Source organism: Haliotis rufescens, unplaced genomic scaffold (assembly GCF_023055435.1).
Source record: "Haliotis rufescens isolate VD_foot unplaced genomic scaffold, xgHalRufe1.0.p SCAF_2, whole genome shotgun sequence".
NCBI classification, from domain to species: Eukaryota; Metazoa; Mollusca; class Gastropoda; order Lepetellida; family Haliotidae; genus Haliotis; species Haliotis rufescens.
The window spans coordinates 63816682-63836748 of record NW_025963890.1 but is presented as its reverse complement, the minus strand read 5'-3'; positions in this window follow the sequence as shown (position 1 = coordinate 63836748).

Sequence of the window (20067 nt, the reverse complement as noted above, 5' to 3'; positions counted from 1 at the left end):
AGAGAGAAGTGAGAGTAAGAAAGAGAAATGAGCGAGAAAGAGCGAGGAGGGAGATGAGAGAGGTGAGAGTAAGAGAGAAAGGAGAGAGATGTGAGAGAGAATGAGGAAGATGAGAGAGGTGAGCGTGAGAGAGAGGTGAGAGTAAGAAAGTGAGCGAGAAAGAGAGAAGTGAGAGAGAGGTGAGAGGGAGAGAGAGTGGTGAGAGTGAGTGAGGTGAGAGTGAGATGGGATGGGAGAGCTGAGAGTAAGAGAGAGAGGTGAGAGAGAATGAGGGAGATGAGAGAGGTGAGCGTGAGAGAAAGAGGTGAACGAGAAAGAGAGTGGTGAGAGAGAGTGGTGAGAGTGCGAGAGAGATGGGGACGCGAGAGATGATGGAGATGAGAGAGAGAGGTGAGACTAAGAAAGAGAGTTGAGCGAGAAAGAGAGAAGTGAGAGGGAGGTAAGAGAGAGGCGAGAGAGAGGTGAGAGATGTGAGAGAGAATGAGGGAGATGAGAGAGGTGAGCGTGAGAGAAAGAGGTGAGAGAGATGCGAGAGAGGAGGAGATGAGAGAGGTGAGAGTAACAGAGAGAGGTGAGAATGAGGGAGATGAGAGAGGTTAGCATGAGAGAAAGAAGTGAGCGAGAAAGAGAGAGGTGAGAGAAAGAGGTGAGAGAGAGAGGTTAGATTAAGAAAGTGAGCGAGAAAGAGAGAAGTGAGAGAGAGGTGAGAGGGAGAGAGAGTGGTGAGATTGAGAGAGGTGAGAGTGAGATGGGATGAGAGAGCTGAGAGTAAGAGAGAGAGGTGGGAGAGAATGAGGCAGATGAGAGAGGTAAGCGTGAGAGAAAGAGTTGAGCGAGAAAGAGAGAAGTGAGAGAGTGGTGAGAGTGAGAGAGGTGAGAGAGAGAGGGGTGAGAGTAAGAGAGAGAGGTGAGCGAGAAAGAGAGAAGTGAGAGAGAGAGAGGGAAGTGAGAGTATGAGAGAAATGAGCGAGAAAGAGAGAGGAGGGAGATGAGAGAGGTGAGAGTAAGAGAGAAAGGAGACAGATGTGAGAGAGAATGAGGAAGATGAGAGAGGTGAGCGTGAGAGAGAGGTGAGATTAAGAAAGTGAGCGAGAAAGAGAGAAGTGAGAGAGAGGTGAGAGGGAGAGAGAGTGGTGAGAGGGAGAGAGGTGAGAGTTAGATGGGATGAGAGAGCTGAGAGTAAGAGAGAGAGGTGGGAGAGAATGAGGCAGATGAGAGAGGTGAGCGTGAGAGAAAGAGGTGAACGAGAAAGAGAGTGGTGAGAGAGAGTGGTGAGAGTGAGAGAGAGATGGGGATGCGAGAGATGATGGAGATGAGAGAGAGAGATGAGAGTAAGAAAGAGAGGTGAGCGAGAAAGAGAGAAGTGAGAGAGAGGTGAGAGAGAGTGGTGAGAGTGAGAGAGGAGAGAGTGAGATGGTTGAGATGTGAGAGATGTGAGAGAGAATGAGGGAGATGAGAGAGGTGAGCGTGAGAGAGAGGTGAGAGTAAGAAAGTGAGCGAGAAAGAAAGAAGTGAGAGAGTGTGTGTGTGTGTGATCCATAACAAGCATTACATTGTTCTATATAACGTTTTCAGCATCTCTGTAAACCATATGCCCAACAGTTTCCTCATTCAGATATGGTATCAGTTTACAATTTTTATATCTTTCTTACCTCCACAGAAACACGTTCACCAAGAGCAAAACAAACAAAAATTGTGTTTAAAACTTCCTCATGAAATTCTATTAGGGTAACAAAGAAACGACATTGATATTAAATCAATGGCAAACAATGGTTAAATGCAATGTCTGGAGATGTCATCAGTGTTTCAACATGCCTACTCGACGTTCTAATATCTGTCACCACCTCCTCGTATATCTTCGTCTCATTAGAAAGGTGTCCGCCATCAATGCCATTTCTAACTCCCTCATTCTACTTTTTGTGAATACAAATGAAGAGATATATAGAGAGAAATACAAAGAGAATACGCAGGGGTTTGCTTTGTCAAAACACATAACATAACTATCAACATGCGTGTTCCTGTTTGAAATGAATCAATTCTACTTTAAAAGAAGGTTGTCAATTCTTAGTGCGCGAATATTGCAACGCATTAAGAGGACTGTGCAGTTTCGTTACGCCCTCCCACTGGTCTGCTTGTTTGCCTGTTGATTAACGCCGCACACAGCAATATTCCAACTACATGATGGCGGTCTGTAAATACTCAAGTCTGTACTAGACAATCCAGTGATTGACATCATGAGCAACGACCTACGCAATTGGGATACGATGACATGCATCAACCAAGTCAGCGAGCCTGACCACCAAGTCCCGTCAGTCGTCTCTTACGACGAGCGTAGTCGCCCCTTACGGCAAAACATTGGTTGTTGAAGGCCTAATTTCTACCCGGAACTTCCTACTAACATACGTCACTGTAGCTCCCGCTCATCAAATAAAAGCGGCAAAAACATTTTCATTATCATGGAACAGAAATGTAAACGTCACAGATCTGTAATAGTAGTACTGTAATGAGTGTGTGTGTGTGAGTGAGTGAGTGAGTGAGTGAGTGAGTGAGTGAGTGAGTGAGTGAGTGAGTGAGTGAGTGAGTGAGTGAGTGAGTGAGTGAGTGAGTGAGTGAGTGAGTGAGTTGGGATCAACGCCGCTTTTAACAGTATGTCAGTTATGTCACAGTGTGTCAGCTTCATGTGGGAGGAAAGCCCGCAGTCATGCAGGTCTTAAACGTTTACCACATTGGTAAATAGAACCAGCACGTGCTATCAAATCAGGGCGAACCGGAATTGGAACACACGGTCATAGGTTCCTGGCTCCCCAACGGGACACAACTCTGCACAGCTGCGGCGCCTTACACTACTGGGTCATCCGTGCCATCAACTGTGCGGAGAGTTGCATAACATTTGCGGAAGTACTGCGGTGAATGCGGAGAGATGCAGCTTATTTGCGGAAGTACTGCGATGAATGCGGGGAGATTCTGAATATTTGCGGAAGTACTGCGATGAATGCGGGGAGATGCTGAATATTTGCGGAAGTACTGCGGTGAATGCGGAGAGATGCAGAATATTTGCGGAAGTACTGCGATGAATGCGGGAAGATGCTGAATATTTGCGGTAGTACTGCAATGATTGTGGACAGCTGCAAAACAATTGCAATTGTACTGCGATGAATGTGGACAGATTCAAAGTAAATGCGGTTGTTCTGTGTGAAAGCGTATTAGTGCCACAGTCTAAAAACAATATCATCTACGTAGATGAAAGTATCATCTACGTAGATGATACTGATCACATCTACGTAGAAGATACTATATCTAGGTATCAATATTTTGTAAGTAAGCGACACTAGTTCCGGGTCAGTTATATATACTGAGTCAAATTAAAAACTTCACATTTTAAAAAGTAACCCCATATATGATATACAACGGACAAATGTATCAGAGAAGGTAATTTTTAATCATTAATGTCCAAAGAAGGATTTTAATTAACGGTGGTAACCATAATTTGTTCCAAGCACCTACAGTATTCGGTAATAACATCAACAGTTTAGATCATGAGTCCCAAGCACGAGAATCTGATGGCACACAAGTTCAGTAGCGTGTATGGCCACCATTTGCGTTGACAACTGCCACACAACGCCTCCGAATGGACCTTGTGATGCTTGTGAACACATGATTGGGAAGACGACGCCATTGTTGCTGCAAAATGGGGCCAAGATCTTGCAAATTCTGTGGTTGGTTCTGGAGAGTGCGCAGGCCTCTGCCAAGAGCATCCCAGACGTGTTCGATGGGATTGAGGTCGGGAGACCTTGACGGCCAGTCCATGACGTTGACTCCCGCCTTCTGAAGGAAATTCCTTGTCAAAATTGCTGTGTGGGGTATGGCATTGTCGTGTTATAAGATGAAAACGGGTCCATGTGCTGCCATAAAAGGCAGAAGTTCTGGTGCCAGTACCTGGTCGCGGAAAGCAGTAGTGTTGAGGTTGCCACGGATGACAAGAAGCCTGGAACGTGCATTGCCACAGAAAGCACCCCACACCATGACACTTCCGCCTCGAAATCTGTCAACTTCCTGTACACTACACTGGGCGTAACGTTCATGACGGCGCCTCCACACCCTCGCCCTACCATCAGCAAATCGAAGATTAAATCGGGATTCATCACTGAAGACGACTTGATTCCAATTCCTCTGAGTCCATCGTAAGTGTCGCTGTGCCCACAATTGACGTTGACGTCTGTGTAATTGAGTCAGAATCGGCCAGCAATATGGCCGTCGTGCTTGAAGGTGAGCAGTTCTCAGACGGTTTCGAACAGTTTGCGCACTCAGTCTACCCCTAAACAGTTCATTTCTGGTTGATGTAGCCGTCAAAAATCGGTTACGGAGGTGACGTAAGACAATCTGACGATCCTCTGCATGTGACGTCACACGTGGTCGACCTGGCCGAGGGCGATCAGCGGTGGTACCCGTTTGCTGTAGACGCGTCTGTAAATCATAAACAGTCCGTCGACTACAACCCATCGTCCTTGCGACTTCAGCTACGGACGTTCCCGTCTGCAACATGCCGATGGCACGTTCACGTTGCACATTTGAAAGGCGTGGCATGACAAATGGCCGTAAAGACTTTTGTTTTCTTGTGTTTTTCCTTTCTTTGTTAATGACTGCTAACAAGTATGGCTGAAAACACGTGCATTATTATGGCCACGTGACCAGTTGCACGTGAAAAACCACTTTTGCCACTATAGTGCTGTGCACATGATTTTGATCGATTCACCTGCACAAAAACGGGTGTTATCTGAAGACAATGCGTGCCCATTACTGTTTAAATACACAATAAGGGCCCACAATGATAACTGGTCAAAATGTTAAAATATTAGGATTATGAAGTTTTTAATTTGGTTCAGTATATAACCACTGGTTAATGAATAATAAACCGATTTGTTTGACTTTCTGCCTTGACATGTCGTTATCTAATTATCTAAACATTGCATTAAGTTAATCTTTATTTCAATACGTCGAAGTTACTGGAGAATGACACACGCCATACTCTCTTACAACCGTAATAAAGAGAGGAGAGCACAACATGTTCTCCAAACTACAAACAAATAAACAGCTATAGGTCATTATTCAAAATTTTAGCGAAATTATATATCAACCACAACATAAGGCGGGAGGAATATGTTGATCTTCATGAATTCTTCATTACGGAAATTAGGTTTAAGAGGTAAAATGTGAATATGAAGGGGTTAGAATCATTCTAACTGTAAACATATATCAAACCAACACTCGTCATCATCCTATATATAAATCACGGAAGGTACAATTCTGCATATACAACCCTACGAAACTCTTGAAAAAGCAATATATATTCTGCACATTTGTCATCTCAATCTCAAGTATCGTTACTCAGACAGTGATATTGTCTTGTGCAGTTGCGACACTAGTTAGGATACAAACATTAACATTTTTAATAAAAGTGATTACTTGAAAAAGCAATTATATATTCTGATAAAAACGAATAAGGGAACAATGAAAAATATAGGGAAATGATATTTACTGTCAGTACATTTGAAATAGCGCGCATACAAATTCAACACATGTCAGAATTAAATGTTGAGATGTATTTGTGTGCAATTGTTTCCAATGCGTATTTTGTAGACAAGACTGGGAACCCATGATAGCATATCATTTAATTGTGTCTAAAACTAAGTGTGCCCTTAATAATTTCCATCAGCATGTATAAATATTAGCCAAACGTTGAATTTCCATCAGCATATATCAATATTAGCCAAACGTTGAATTTCCATCAGCATATATAAATATAAGCCAAATGTTGAATTTCCATCAGCATATATAAATATAAGCCAAACGTTGAATTCGTATGTTACTGTTTGAAAATATGATGATGTATTGTGTCCGGAATACTCGTCTTAATTAATATGAACTTCAACTGATTTAATAAACTAAAACTACGGGAAACAGTTACCAATTATGTGAACACCAACACTGTCAAACTATGTTAAATATACTCATAATTATAACGAGGCCTATAATGCATATATCTGGGATGACAACAATCATGAACATGGGTATAGTATAACTGTTAAACAACAGCTACGCGCACGCCTATAACACGCGACCACTGACAACGTAAACCCCTTTTACCGAGCAACGCACGAAACTGAAATAAAAAACCGATCCTTGTGGCCGAGGAACAAGTTCAAAATAAATATCACCCCCAATGAAATTATTTTTATCAATATCAGAATAGTAAATGTACCTTTTACCCTAAAAATACATCACATGGAAATGTAGACATTCCTATCATGTGTCAATTTGGCTCGGGCTATTAATTGTATCATCGATAAGGAGTATAGGCGGTAGTGATGAGGTGTTTGTTTCACGTCGTGATAAGCACGTCACTGTCAAAGTTTATGTCGCTTATGTGACAGCGTTCTAAACTGCTTTGGGGTGTTGGGGTAGCCCAGTGGTTAAAGCGTTTGCTCGTCTGGTTTGATTCCAAACATGGGTACAATGTGTGAACCCATTTTTGGTGTCCCCCGCCGTGATATTGTTGGAATATTGCTTAAAGCGGCGTGAGCCACACTCACTCACTTTAAACGGCTTGCGCTTTATCCTTTACCAGTCAAACTTGAGGAGGTGAAGTTAGCGTTCATGTCTTCCATTCCGCCCGTGTGCTGAATGTCTGATGCTTCAGATATTGCCTAACATTCAAGACATTTGAGAGTAATGGATTTATTTTGTTTAAATACTAAGAGACCCATCATACAGCCCACCTGACAGGGATCAATTATGTGGGACAGTAGTATCAACGAAGGGCCTCCACATCTCGTTCCACAAAGGTATCGGAGGGCTATCGTAACTTCCGCGGTTTAACAGGCTACAGACTTCAAACATAGTTTACAAGGTACGAGAATTTCTGCTATATGAAGGTGGGGAAGGATGGATAACAAGAATCCCACCCTCTGGTCAACACAAATCCATATAATGTTTTCTCAAGAGCGAATGTAGATAATGATTGAAGTCAATCGTACATTGATGTGAAAAGACAAAGAGCCTTCAAAGTGGATGCGTAGGTCACTGTAGCACATTAAACAAGGACAGCTTCTCTACTAGACTATCCTTAGTCATGACTTGCGTTCATCCGGACTAATAATAATTCATTGGAGATTACTTCTTCTCAACCACACTACCCTAAAGTTATGGCTTGCGTTCATCCGGTCTAATTATAATTCATTGGAGATTACTACTTTTCAACCACACTACTTTAAAGTAATGGCTTGCGTTCATCCGGACTAATTATAATTCATTGGAGATTACTTCTTCTCAACCACACTACCCTAAAGTTATGGCTTGCGTTCATCCGGTCTAATTATAATTCATTGGAGATTACTTCTTTTCAACCACACTACTTTAAAGTAATGGCTTGCGTTCATCCGGACTAATTATAATTCATTGGAGATTACTTCTTCTCAACCACACTACCCTAAAGTAATGGCTTGCGTTCATCCGGTCTAATTATAATTCATTTGAGATTACTTCTTTTCAACCACACTACCCTAAAGTAATGGCTTGCGTTCATCCGGACTAATCATAACTGATTGGAGATTACGTGTTCGCCGAGTCTAAAGATTCAGCTTCTGAGAGTGAACAGGGTGTAAAAATAAGTACCAGGCGTCATCGGAATGTTCTGACGATGTTCTCGATGGCGTGGAGCGACTGAAGAGCTGCAGAAGCCCAACTGCGAGTTTACTACACATGTATGTTCAGATCCGATAACTGACAGCCCCTGTGTACGCTTGTAAGCAGATTCATCCTTAGCAAATACTATCGCGTGGCGATGGATGGCTCAGTGGTCGAAGTGTTCACTCGTCGAAGACAGGTTCGATTCTGCCCATGTTGGTTGCACATTCTTTATGTTGCTCAATGCGCTAATGTTTGTATAAAGCAAAACAGCAGATTCGCCACCCCTCGCCCCACCCAACTCACCTCCGTCACACCGAAGAGGACACCACTGTGTAACTGATTTGATTAAGGGCGAGGCCAGCTGCATATTTTGATACATGTTGACCTTTACGTGCTCTGCCCCCAGGATGTCGTGTAATACCTACGTCAACAGGGAATACACTAGTAACAGGATGTGGGAGCACAAAGGAAGGAAAAATTACACTTACAGTTGAAACATTTTGCCAGTCATGCTGCATGGTGCGTTAATGGGTGTGACACTTTTATAAGCCTGTCACGAAGTAGCGATACTCAGTTCTAATGTTTAAATTTAAAAAAAATACAAAATGACATGGAGTGCATTATTTTGTATTCTTCAGGTGAGTCAGTTAGTATGCTTTAATGCTCCACTGGCACAATTTTCAGAACATATATATTGACGAGACACACCAAGCAGGGGTGTATCCATGTATTCCTTTGCGGAATCGAAACCAGGAATCGTGGTGACGAGCTTACGCTTTAAACACTACGCTATTTAATCGCTTCTCGGATTAAAAACATGCCAACTGAGAAGGATAGACATATATCATCCTCCCTACTCCTGTCGAACAGTGGCTATTCATTTTAACATTGGTTTCACTCTCTACCGGGTACCCACTTACTGCATAAGTCTGGAATAGGGTAGTGCTAGATAATGAAGACGTATCTACAGTGATACTGTAATGGTAATAAACAACCAAAGTTTAATTCCCACGTGGTTCTGTGCACAGCGTACAGGTCACAAATCAGGTGAAGTTGGCAGCGTTGGTAGCGGAGAGTCATTGGATGAGTGACTCCTCGTTCGACAGCTTGACTCCTAAGCGATTCTAGAGCCGACACTGAAGCACAGGTAGCACATGTGGTGTCTCCTCGGGAAGGCGACTTAGTTCGAAATATGCCTCTGTTCACCCAGCAGTAAATGGGTACCCGGTAGATGCAATGTGGCTCACGGGCAGCTTGAATTGTAAACGCCCCAGTGAGCTGAGAGTGATCATTGACACACTGATCCATTGGCCATTGTAATAAAGCGCATTGAGAATGATATTTGGCATGATATTTGCGCTAGACAAATGGACTATTTTTCCTCTTGTTGTTAGTGTTGTTGTTGTTGTTCTTCTTCTTCTTCTTCTCCTTCTTCTTCTTCTTCTTATTATTATTATAACAAAATCGCGAAATCCATTAAAAACCAAGATTATTGCACTTATATAGCAACTAACGCCGATTTTATAGTGCTAGCCAACTGAGATACCATGCTACAGTTTAACATGAATACCCCACTCAGTATACTGACTCCGAACCGATCAGTCCTTGTTTTTGCCCCTTAATGCTAATGGATAACCACAAGTACTACCTTTAAACGTCTTTTGGTCGGAGATCGAACACCGGACCTTCCGCTCCCCGGGTGGACGCTCTACCACTAGACCACGAAGGCGGTCCCGACGTATTAGAATGTGAGCAACAAAAAACGTTTTAAAGTTTAAAATTACAATACTTGAATACCCTAACTGAAAACACCGATTACCTGATACCTCGATTCAGGTCTTCTAGATTGGAAATCCAAAGAATTCTGAAACAAGTGGATTTCTCGATTGGCCTTTGCAGCACAAAGACCTTACCCTGTTACCATGGCTACCAGAGCCCTCACCCTACACTCAAAAATCGAAGTCTAATGACCACTATACATTTCTAACAAAATGGGTCCCGGGTTATTTGATGATCTTATCGGGTTGATTCCGTGCTTGTTGGGACATTTGTGCCTCTTGACGGACGGTCTAGTTACGCTTTTAATGCAATGATAAATAAACAGTGAGATGATCTATTCTCTCACTCGAGGAGCGTATTAGATCACGTTAGACAAATAATGTATTAAATTTTGGTTAAATAGCGCGCCTTTGAAGTTGTAAATGTACGTTTTGATCGAGTTGGGTTCTTGTGTTATTATTCCGTAAGATGCAAACACGATTGGCATGCGTTCAAGACGTCGTGGAAGGAAGAAAGAAAAAATGGGTTATTTTTGTTTAAATTCAGGCATTTTAGTAACCGAAAGGTTTTGTTGTACGACTATAAATCAGCCCCGCATATGAAATCCGATATAATTGAATCATGACCCCACACGAAGTTTGTAAGTTCGACGATGGTGGATTTGTTAGTTGGAGTGATCCCATTTGTCGATTTGAAAAGGCTTTTTCAGTCTGTAATGCTTACAGCGGGTGTTTGTGGGTGTTTTGTCAGCTGACGAGACTGTGAAGGAAAACGTCACGAAACAGATCGACGATAACACTTGCGAGGAGGAGTAAGGTGGAATGCGGGTTAGGAAATATGCCTATCTGTTCTGGCATCACCCACTGACCTATGTGCTTCAATGAACCCTCCAGGAGATGTAGTGTAGCCGATGTTGTCTGAATCAATATCACTCACTCGTATGTGGTTAAATATCAGACTGATATTGTCATTCTTTTCCAACTCACCTTCACAATGCAGCGCGCTTCCTTGAAACTTTAAATTTACATCTGTGATGTATGAATGGTGGGTGAGTGAGCTAATGTTGTTTTACGCCGAACACAACTCCAACCATACCGCGCTTCCTTGAAACTTTAAATTTACATCTGTGATGTATGAATGGTGGGTGAGTGAGTGAATGTTGTTTTACGCCGAACACAACTCCAACCATACCGAGCTTCCTTGAAACTTTAAATTTACATCTGTGATGTATGAATGGTGGGTGAGTGAGTGAATGTTGTTTTACGCCGAACACAACTCCAACCATACCGAGCTTCCTTGAAACTTTAAATTTACATCTGTGATGTATGAATGGTGGGTGAGTGAGTGAATGTTGTTTTACGCCGAACACAACTCCAACCATACCGAGCTTCCTTGAAACTTTAAATTTACATCTGTGATGTATGAATGGTGGGTGAGTGAGTGAATGTTGTTTTACGCCGAACACAACTCCAACCATACCGCGCTTCCTCGAAACTTTAAATTTACATCTGTGATGTATGAATGGTGGGTGAGTGAGCTAATGTTGTTTTACGCCGAACACAACTCCAACCATACCGCGCTTCCTTGAAACTTTAAATTTACATCTGTGATGTATGAATGGTGGGTGAGTGAGTGAATGTTGTTTTATGCCGAACACACCTCCAACCATACCGCGCTTCCTTGAAACTTTAAATTTACATCTGTGATGTATGAATGGTGGGTGAGTGAGCTAACGTTGTTTTATGCCGAACACAACTCCAACCATATCAAGGCTGCTTATAAATAATTTTTCACCAAAGTGGTAAACCTTTAAGACCTCTATCGCTTCGGAATTTCCAACCGCATTAAGCTGACACGCCGTGATATAACTGGAATACTGTTCACTTACTTATAAATAATCGAGTCTGGACCAGGCAAACCAGTGACTGACATCATGAACAACAATCCTAACCTTAAGGGTGCGATGACATGCAATCAGCTTCGTCGTGTATATTATCTACTAAACATTGTGGAACCAAGCTTTCTGACTGGCCATGTGCAACATAATCAGCTGAACGGCTTGCACTGACAAAAATGATTAATGATGTTTGTGTGACGTCACTTACTATCTATGCCACAAGCGAGAATCACACACAATTGTATGAGTGGCGGTGTATGTTATTTAACCAGTCTAATGTGTTCATCTTGCGTCAAAATATGACGTGATTATCACAGACCTAATGACGTCATTATCACAGACCTAATGACGTCATTATCACAGACCTAATGACGTTATTATCACAGACCTAATGACGTCATTATCATAGACCTAATGACGTCATGATTCTAACTTATTCTCTGCATTACACTTACAATTCCCTTAAAAAGGGTTAACGGGGATAGTTGGTTGTGCAATAACCTAAAATGTTCTGCGTAACCTGATATATACATACACACACATCAGTTGCCATTGATCATACGACGCCGACACAACGTTACCTGTCGTGCATCGGTACACGTGGGATCATCACGAAATGTACACTACCCGTGTAATCTGACACCGTGCAGAAGAAACACATGACAGAAACGTTCCGTGGTCGGCTCCTTGTGTTGTCAATGCCCACATGTCGATTTAATACCGCGATCTGAACATTGGCCATTTTTTCATATTGAACTTAAGTGCAAGTCGTAATGGAGCTATTGAACATCACTGTCAACATGGCCTGTGTGCGAGCATCAGTATATGCGGGTAGTGAAACTAGTGCACTTCCTTATCATGCGGGAGGTATGTCAGGTGAGGTGAGGTGGGGTGAAATGGAGTTTAACGTATTATTCACGATTATTGCACTTACAAATCGTGTGTGTGTGTGTGTGTGTGTGTGTGTGTGTGTGTGTTTGTGTACATATTCGGTTATATAGTTCTCGCCAACTGAAATACCATGCCTCAGTGTAACATGAATACCCCACTCAGACAATATACTGACTCGGAGCCGACCAGTCCTTGTTTTAACCCCTTAATACCGAGCGCCAGGCATGGTAACATCAAATACCATCTTTTAATGTATTTTGGTATGACGAGGTAGGGGACTGAGCCACCGACATTTCGCTTTCTGAACAGACGTTCTATCCACTAGACCACGGACGCGAGTGAGTGAGTAAGTAGGGTTGAATTTTCACGCCGGCTTTACCAATTGTCTAGCTTTATCATGGCAGGGGACACCAAGAATGAGCTTCACACATTGCACTCACATTGGACTCGAATCCCAGAATTTGTGACAAGCCAACGCTTTAATCACTAGGCTACCCAACCGTCAAAAGAAACAGACAAACCTTCTTAAGAGATATTTGGGAAATCACTCACACTGTCAACAATTTTGTAGAAGAGTTTAGAAATATCTTAATTTATGGATAAAGTCTTAGACACAAACAGTTGGTTCTTAGAAGATTCACAAGTTTATTACTTATCAGGCATGGGATGCGTACGGTTCGATTTATCAAACTCAAATGAGGTCCGCAGTACCCCAAGTTTCTCGTTAAGAGCCGACTTAAATGGGGATCGGGTGGTCCGACAATGTGACTTGGCTGATTGCATGCTCGTCCTACCATGTACAATAAATTGTTTGCGGGGTACAGACTTGATTATTTTCAAACTTCGTGATAAAGCTGAATTATTGCCGAGCACTGACGATACGTGATAAACATATATTATGGGGCTGGTTCTCTTTTGTGCCTTTGTGTATGTTTAGTGTGGTGAGAGCTTTTTTTGAAGTGAGTAAAGTTCCCAGATTGATCTCGGATAAACGGCAGTAACGACAGACACAGTAATGATAAACAATATGGCGGTGCGAACAGTCTCATCAAACTGCAATGTTGTTGCACAGGAGATATACAGTATGCAGCCGAACAAAGCAAATATCAAGCTAGAGTTTCACGACAAGCGATGTTTTATATGGTATGGAGGTTAACAGTGTTTCAAGAACGATAAAGACAGGACACAGGGGTTAATGGTTACAGCGTTCGGTCGTTCGTCTTCTTGACAATCAAGATGCATCTACGTCTCATGTGAGCTGATTTAGATTAAAACTGAAGAGGCTCTCGTATCTATTACTGAAGCAGTAACTTTGCAGAGAGGAAAGCTAGACATACTAATTATATATTTTAGGGGGTACGTATTGGGATAACTATAACAGTTGTACTACAGTGGGTAAAGTCTATTTGGGATTCTATGGTAATATTTGTTTTGTTTGTTTGTTTGTTGCTTAACGCCACACTCAGCAATAGTCTACCTATATGACGGCGGTCCGTAAGTAATAGTGTCTGGACCAGACAGTCCAGTGACTGACATCATGAGCATCGAGCCACGCAGTTGGGATATAATGACGTGTGGCAACGAGCCTGACCACCCGATCCCGTTAGTCGCCTCTTACGACAAGCATAGTCGCCTTTTAAGGCAAGCATGGTTTGCTACAGACCTGTTCTACCCGGATCTTAACGTGTATATTTGTGTTGTTTGTTGTTTAACGTTACTATGCACGCTATAAGACGACAGCCTGAAATTATCGATTTTGGACTAGACAATCCAGTGATCGATAATGTCTGCAACGATTGACGCCGTCGGGGTACGATGATACGCAATAAATAAAGTCACCGAGCCTGACAACCCGATCCATTCGGTGGCCTCTTACGACCAGCATAGGTTGCCGGGTCCTATTTTAACCCGGAATCCCCGTGGGTTGTCAATACTTTAGTATTAGTATTGTTATGAATAGTAGAACTTACCTACATGTATATTTCGTTGCATTATCCATCAAAATCTGGTATGAATGTCCGGTAAGAAGTTATTAACGGGTTCAATATGAACATAAGCAAGGTATTTTTAAGATTGAGTGAGTGAGTATTGTTTTACGCCGCTTTAGCAATATTCCAGCAATATCACGGCGTGGGACAGCAGAAATGGGCTTCACACATTGTACCCATGTGGGGAATCGAACCCGGGTCCAAGGCGTGACGAGCCAAAGCTTTAGCCACTAGACTACCCCGCCGCCCGAATATTTTAGAAGGATTAATGCTAAATAAAATAACCAGCTTCTTTTTCATTTTATTACATCCTATCGACAGCGTAGGGCGGCATGAACGTTGTTGTTTTTCTATTTGTATTTCAATGATGTAATTCTATCGGTCTGAGGACAATTTCCAGGAATCGAACGTTCGATGAATAGAAATAACCTTACAAGCTTTGCACCATAGCTACTGGGTACATGTCTTGTAAAAAGGTGGCCCAGTGGTTTAGACGTAAACACTGGCTGGTATGAGGTGTGTACTTCAGCTTGTTCGAATCCTTTCCTTTCTAGGTAATACACGCAAGATTTCATTTAGAAACACTTAGTGTAGGTCCCAGATCGAATTTAGCCGTCACTGTCCCTGACAGATAACTACTTGAATCTTTGTAACGAGCACCAAAGAGTACCCGAAACACTCCAAGCGACGCTATCATTTCTGAAGGCAACCGAGATGACAAACGAATATTAGGAAATCTCGTAAACGGAACGCACTAAGAAATGTAGATGAATATTGCATATAAACTGCCGGGCAAAAGAAAGTATACATAAAAGGTTTCTTCGGCTGGAAACGGTTGCCGAAACAAACGGAAGGTCCAAAACACAACCGTATCAAATACATTTCTCCTTTTTACTTCATATTTAGCCACCATCAAACACGGGTGTACACTTCCCTTTGCCCGGTAGTTTATTTCCCATTATCCGTAGTTTCAGAGAAGCGGTTGCAGCAATTCGACAATAGCTTGGCAAACGGTTTACCGGGACAATATAGTGATACGTCCGATATTTTGAGTTAAAGGTATTAGAACTGTCAAGGTTCCAATATCTGAAGTTATATCTCTAGAAATTAGACTAAGAGATACTTCAGGTCATTGAATGATGATATGATTTATTTATCTTTTTTTTAAAGTTTTCCAGATCGGAAGAAGTTGGTATGTGTGGAACATGGGGTTTACAGCTCTCTTAGTCAACGTTGACTCATTAGTAGTTTCACACGGCTGATTGGAATGTAGAAGGTGCTCTCTAGAAGACCTATATCCATTGATGGTCACTCAGAGGAGCAACCGTGGGCGCCATTTAACCAATTTCATACCGACCAATCCATTTACCCGTACATTTTGTACCCACCCCCCCAACTCGTGTCTCCGTGCTTTGTGAAAGGAGGATTGAGGCCAGGTCGCAGGTAAAGGTTAGATCAGCAAACACGGAACGCTGGATTGAATGGAAGAGGGCAGCCCTCACCTCTCAGCAAACAAAAAAGTTAAGGTGAAAATAAAAGATGGTGTCTCAAATTACGCGAAACTGTATCACTTTGGTGTGTTGACTGGACGCCGCAGCAAGCCCACAACGTGTCGAGGACGCTGCATGTCCACAACTTGACGACGATGACACATCAGGTCCTCATAGACGTACAAGCTGCCCGTCCCAGAACTTCCTTTCACAGGGGCTGTTCCAAGCGTAACTTGACTTCGACCTCAGACAGCAATAGGCAAACAAGTTAGTTATAAGCAGCAAATGACATTGCCCGAGAGGCTGTGATCAATATGACTTGAGCAAATACACACTGGCGCCATGTCCACGGCGGGACTGAATAGGTGTTTTAATTCAATTGTCGGGAGGCTGAATTAAACTGTTACTGTGTTTCACGCCCGGCGTGCGTTATCGCATAAAGTCCACTTGCCGAAAAGGAAGAAATGGGTTTGTAAGATCAGGGTCCCTGTTAGGTGGCCTTAATGGCAGACTACCCTTGAGGAGTATGTGTTGAGGTGATGCGAGGACGTTGAGATAAGGGTGTGCATTTCATCTTTCAGAAGTGAAGGAGGCTAACCCAGAGAGATGATGGCTTCCCAAATGTATGGACGAGAACAAGCACGGGTGGCATTCCGAAATCAGACCTCTGGGGAGCGGTTAGGGACGGGTGGTGAGGCGATGTTCTGGGTACAAGCATGCATAAACGTGAGGGACTGTCAGGAAGGGTAGGGTGTGGATTTCACCCCAGAGACTGTACTGGGAGGGTTTGAGTGCTGTGGCGAGACGTGAAAAATGGCATGACACATCGTCAGAGGGAACTGGGATGACATATGATTCTGTGGTATTAAGACAATGGGGATCGTTTACAGGTAAACGCGCCAATTCGACATCTTGGAAACGTCAAGTAGGTCAAGGCCGCTTTGAGCAACTGCTTTGTTGGAATACGGATAGAATAGGAGGATGTCGACATATAGCATGGTAAATGGTAAATGTAGTTCTACATGTGGGAATGTATTTCAGTGTTGTAGTTCTATATATGATAGACAAAATATTGTATCAAGTAAAATATAATATAACATGGGGTCTGTCATCTTATCTGCCATCTACTCTTATCCTTTTAACATGAATACCACATGAAACATAAAAGGTTTAGCACAACATACTATGAACTAAACGAGGTTTAAACATCCATATATGCATAAACCTTACTAAAAGCTGTATGTCGACGTTATTGCAAAATACATCTATTAAAAAGATGTAAATTGACACGTTTATATGTCACAGAACGTCGTTTACAAATATGTGATTCTAAATATATGATGTACGTTTTACTTGTTTGGGGCTAGAGATGTGCTATATTCTTGCTTTATCTTGTGAAATACCCCCCGATTTAACGCACGCCACTGTGTTCCACTCCACTGACTGTCCTTACTGAAAAAAGCAAGAAAAATAACTCTTCCACACGACTGTTTGTTTTCAGCCTTCGATGTATTGGTATCACCAATGTTCCTCCTACATGACTGCGATATATGGGGATATGAAATTTCGAAATCTATGAGAAATTTCAATATTACTTAAATTTAAAATAAATGGCAACAAGGCTTAGGAACATGACCCCACACTTCATGATATATGGCGAATTTGGATGAATGCCACTTTGTTAAAGGTATAAAAGAAAATGATAAGCTTCTGGCATAAAACAGCAACTAGTAACCAGAAACTCTCACACTTAGTTTATAATTATGTTTATCATTATTCAAGAAGTAATGGAAATGATAATAAGTGGTCAGAATGTATAACCAATACACTAAACTGTTGTGATTGAATCCTTTTTTAGTAAACACCAGGTAGCTCACAAACCGTGTCGAAGATACTTTGAAGGACCAGTTTCTTAAAAAATAGCGATGCAATATCATATCTAGTTCTAAATGCAATCTAATAAGTATATCAAACCTGAGCTCTCCTTTGAAAAATACCTCTTACTTAACCAACACATATCTATGAAAATTTAACATTTTACAATTTAGAACTTGCACTCATAAATTCCCGATAGAAACCGGTAGATGAAAAACATCACAAGAGAAGGACATGCCAACTATGTACCTCCCCTGTAGTAGCTGATGAATATAATTATTTATTTAAATGTGAATTCTTTCCTCTCTATAGATCTCTCATTCCCGAATATTAGCATAAGCACAACAGCACGAAACACTTGCGAAATTTATATAAATGCACCTCTATACTCATGAATGAGTTCTAAAACCCTCCATCCCAATGTTAATTTAAGCATGCAATATATATATTGTTTCTTAAATCGTTCCATGTATATTTAACTAATTAATGTTAATTTATATATTGTACTCTTGTACAACCGTGGGTGTTCTTAGGTAAATAAATGAATCAGTTTTTTCTGATTCTGAAACAAGTCTATCCACTTGTCAAACAAATGTCCACCAACAACAACGCCTGGAAGACCACAACAGCGTCCTCAGGTAGCTGATATGCCACTCCTGGGCTTATACCGATCCAATTCTCCATTTAAGGGACTTATCCGTATACGATGACAGTGTCGGATACCTATGAATATATGTTCATCTTTCCGGACAAAACCGGTGTCACAAGATTAACGAATCTCGAGTGGTCAAGCATTATCCGTTGACCACATGACGAATAAAGCATGGCTATTAGTTTCAAGTAAGTATTTGGCACAACATGGTGCCTGTTCGCCCTTTTTGTATCACGTCGGTTTATTTGGGACATTACTGCTTGGCACATTTGGCTACTAAACAGTGCAGGTTTCATTTGTCAACCTGTCTGCGCATGTCATCAAGGGGATGTCTCAGCGTCCATGATGACTTGATCAAGGAGATAAAAGATGGGTACAGCAGGGGATCTGTTTCTTCCCTCGCCTTATTACGTTGTTTATTGCTATTACACTACTGTAACGAGTAGAAAGGCGGGGTATTACATCAATTAAATGTTTGTGGAAAACTATTAAACTATATTACCGTGAAGACGGTTGAACAATGGACTTTAACAGTATTCATGATGTCGCACTGTTTTATGGCCATAAAAAAGATTTTAGGAGAATTGTTTTTCAAATATTTCTCATAATGTCATAAATATTGAGTTCAAAGAAAACAACTATATAGAACTCAATTCTGGTGTAAAATTGATACGTTATAATGATTTATTAAACAACTGATAAAATTTATAAACTCTCCCTCACGTGTAATTAATAGTGGATGCAAAACTAGATTTTCACTAATATCAACAAATAACCACTTCATATTGTGTTGATGCGCATTGCATGTATAACTTTACATTAATTGTAGAAACGTTACACCATACTGAAACGGATGGGTAGTCCTTAAATGTGTTAAAGATAGGCGTAGACCCGAATGTGTCTTCTAATATTTATGAGTGTATGCATTTTAGGTATCAAATGTTTTTATCAGTTAGATTGTTTTGAACGCCCTGACAAGCTTTTAATGTCCCCAATGTAACAACACCTGTCCTTACTCGGTATAGCATCATATTTCAATTAAATGATGGATGCTGCATCTGATATCATTACATTAGGTTGAGTCCATCAGTCACAAAGATGCATTCAAAAGTATCAAGTGAGTTAGCTCCATACGTTGTATTTTGAAACTTGCATGTCATGACAGCAATATCGGTGTTACACCATGTCTTTGTGCCGTTGTCTGCATCGGGGTATTGGCAATGTGCTATCATCTGTCGGTGTCATTTCCGTACATATTCAGGAGAAAAGCAAACCATATGACAGTGGACACATGTACTTCAGTTTAACGATGTGGGGGAAATACATTTCAGTCGTAAAATAGAAACGACAAAACTCTTTCCATAATCATAAGAAATCATTGCTAAAATGAGAGTCCATTGTACGATTCCAAATATATCACGAGCATGTGTTTATGAATCATTATCAAACAGTGATGATAGCTGATGTTCGCGAAAAGGTGAGCGTATCCTGTCCCAGCGGTTAAATTACGGCTTTACATTTAAGAACGTTTAATAGCTGCCAAAATAGTGAAAGGCAAGCGAAAGGCAAGTATATCAGCGCCTATGCTTCAGAAGCACTTCAGATACCCCAGATTGCAGAGTCTTATATGTATCAAATATGGCAGAGTCTCATATGCATCAAAGATACCTCAGATGGCAGAGTCTCATATGTATCAAAAAACCCCAGATGGCAGAGTCTTATATGTATCAAAGATACCTCAGATTGCAGAGTCTCATATGTATCAAAGATATCCCAGATGGCAGAGTCTCTTGTGTATCAAAGGTACAT